Genomic DNA, 2,990 nt, shown 5'->3' with positions numbered 1-2,990 from the left:
GTTTGATTTTTAAATAATGAGTACACCTTAAAGTTCTTTTCATTGGGGGCAAAAGTTGCTCATTTCCTCCACTCCCTAATAGCTGGTGAAAGGTGTCAGCTTTAGGGAGGGCTGAGTCAGGATAACATCTTGGCTTCTGGGGTGTTAGGGCAGCAAAAGGCCAGGAAAGACAGTCCCTCAAAGAAGCAGACCGCAGTGACATCCTTGGGCAGGCTCCCGCCTGAGCACCGACTTCTTCCAGCTCTGTCTCCCACTACCGCCTGCCCTTGGCGCGGTCCAGAGCTGCAATGGCGAAAACTCATCACCAAGTGTGGCCTCTGCTGCACCCAACCCAGTAGAAGAGTCCAAAGAACGTCCTGGTCCTGAGTCAGCCCCTGGCCTCAACCCACAGGACACCACCGGGCGCCACAGGACATGGCATGGTGCCAAGCGCCAGGGCTCCGAGGAGACAGAGTGTGATGTCCAAACATGAATGGCTTATTTTTAGCAAAGTCCAGCCCTGATGTCCTGGCCCCGCTCCAGGGTGAGCAGCAGCACTCCCTCTGACTCAGCTCCGCAAGCTGCCTCTGTCTCAGAGGAGCAGGGTAGTCTCTCCTTGCTGACGGGAGCCTCTGGCAGTCCTCGCCTTAGGGAAACATCTCTACAGCAGTCCTGATTCCTTGTGGGACTGTGTGCAGGCTGCTCCTGGAAGAAACGTCACCCTTCCCATCTGGGCTTTGGACGGAGCGCAGAAACTTCCACACTCCAACTCCTGGACTCCCATTTTCTAACCTTCCCATGGGATATCCAAGGAAACCAGAGAGCTGCCTTCCTCCTCCTCTTCTTCCTCCTCATGCACAGTGAGCCGAGAGCCCCAATCCTGCAGCCCTGGCCAGAAACTGGGGCCTGTTTCTTGGGGGCTTCTCAGTGTCTTCGGTCAATCCTCACACTGTACCCAGCAGACTAGAGCAACGAAGGGAGGAATCGTTTTCTTCCAGGTTTGCCAGGGAGACATGTCGTCCACGCCAGTAAAACGGGGCAGCCTACAGATACCTCGAGAGACTCACAGCCCTGATAGGTTTGTGTATGCTTTGGGTTTGGGGGACATGACAGAATGAGAGGTTATTTTCCTTCCCAATGTTCTCAACATTCCTGAAATAGCAAGGACACAGCTGTCCCTCCCCAGTTGTCCCTGTGCGATTGGAGTTGCAGGTGTCAGTTGTCTCCAAGCAAAGAGCACAGAGGCTGCACATATCCAGATTTTCTGAAAGACGAGGCCCCTGTTCTCCTGGCCTGGCGCCTGGGTTTCTCATCTGCTCCTACGTCTCTCGTGCTGTACCGCCTGCATCCTGGGCAACGCAAGCAGCCCGCGGAACAAGTTGAGACCTCTTTGGATGAGGTCAAGAGCTGGAGCTTCCCCTTTTTTGTTAGGAGGCACCATGCATCAGGCTTTATTCACGCCCTATAAAGTTGTAATGCATCAGCCTGTATCACACACTATAAAGTTGTAGCCTTTAAGGTTAGACATATAATTCTCCTCCAGAGCAATTTGCTGCGGAGGAAGAGCCCTCCAGCAGGCAGCACCTGTGAGTCACTGCTTCTTCTTAGGGCCCACCCGAAAGGAGCAGCTACTAACAGGCAGCTTTGATCCTCAGGCTGCTCTGGGAGTCAGAAGAGTCGCTGAGGCTCACCTGTACTCATAAGGTCAAGAGGCTTGGCACGAGAAATAGGAACAGTGGCACCGCCTGGATCCCACCCTGGGTCTTCTCCTTTGGGCCTCTGTTCTTCCTGTAGGGGCTGGCTCTTTCAGCTCTGCCATCTGCCTTTCAAATCATCAATTCTATTTTTGTTTTGTTTTTGTTTTTGTTTTTGAGATGAAGTCTTGCTCTGTTGCCCAGGCTGGAGTGCAATGGTGCCATCTGGGCTCACTGAAACCTCCACCTCCCAGGTTCAAGCAGTTCTGCCTTAGCCTCCCAAGTAGGTGGGACTACAGGCACTGCCAGGCGAATTTTTGTATTTTTAGTAGAGAAGAGGTTTCACCATGTTGTCCAGGCTGGTCTTGAACGCCTGACCTCAAATGATCCACCCACCTCAGCCTCCCAAAGTGCTAGGGTTACAGGCATGAGCCACCACACCTGGCCTGGTTCTATTTTTGAACGGAAAACACTCTCCATTGGCAGGGCAAGGTCTCCTTGGTATGTGGCCTCACTGTGGATTAGTCTCTCCAGGGCCTCTCCCAGGGCTGTTCAAATGGCCCACCACAACCCTTCAAGCGACTTCACTGTTTAAGACTCTTGTTTCCTTATCTGTCCAATGGTGGAAATGGAGTAAATATTTGCTAAGTTTCCATCCAGCTCTAATGTACTAAAAATCTATGAAAATTTGGATTTTCCATTTCCAGACGAGCCCTGGTCCTACTCAACCTGAATGTAAGGCCGCCAGATGGAAATCCCTCAGAGCCAACTCTGACACCAGCACGGTGCTCTTCGGTCCACCATCACCGTTCTCACTGGAGCCCTACCAGACCTCGATGACGGGGACAGGGCTGGTTGCAGTCACCTCCTGGAGATGAGAAACACTTTGCCAAGTAGCAGCACTAATAACTTAGCAGCCCTGGGACCTGAGCCTGGCCTCTTGACTCTGAGGTTAGTGCCCCACTCAGCAGCCCTGCCTCTCCCCATGGGTGTCTACACGGCCGGAAACAACACGGGCTAGAGGCCGACCCTGAACGTGCAGCAGTCAGCGGGCATTCAAATGGACCTGCTAGGCTAGACAGAGAGACCAGGAAAGGCAGGAAGGCCTGTTTCTTCCTCCACTTTGGCTGACACAGCCTCATTAGCACCCAGCCATCTGACCACCCTCAGATAAAGCTCTGTTCTCTCCAGCCCGTTCCTCCTCCTCAGTGTCAGGGATCAGATGGGTGCAGGGTCCTGTTCTGGGGATACTGAGAGCTGTGCATTCAAGTCAAACATGCACAGTTTAAAATTCACAGAGGAGACTGGGTGCAGTGA

The 2,990-nt window shown here is 52.9% G+C and overlaps 1 long non-coding RNA gene across 1 annotated transcript in view; it reads left to right on the top strand.

Annotated features, from left to right (window-relative positions):
- Window positions 1-586: 586 nt before the first annotated feature.
- Window positions 587-2,990, top strand: part of LOC144580338 (uncharacterized) — a 3,190-nt gene continuing 786 nt past the window's right edge. Inside the window, exons 1-2 of the long non-coding RNA XR_013529646.1 lie at window positions 587-1,057; window positions 2,381-2,990. The exon at window positions 2,381-2,990 is cut by the window's right edge and continues 786 nt beyond it. This is a non-coding gene — a long non-coding RNA (uncharacterized LOC144580338). The remainder of the gene's footprint in view (window positions 1,058-2,380) is intronic.

This window comes from Callithrix jacchus, chromosome 19 (genome assembly GCF_049354715.1).
Source record: "Callithrix jacchus isolate 240 chromosome 19, calJac240_pri, whole genome shotgun sequence".
In the NCBI taxonomy this organism is placed as follows: domain Eukaryota; kingdom Metazoa; phylum Chordata; class Mammalia; order Primates; family Cebidae; genus Callithrix; species Callithrix jacchus.
The sequence above is the reverse complement of the archived record's forward strand: the minus strand, read 5'-3'. Positions and strand labels throughout refer to the sequence as shown.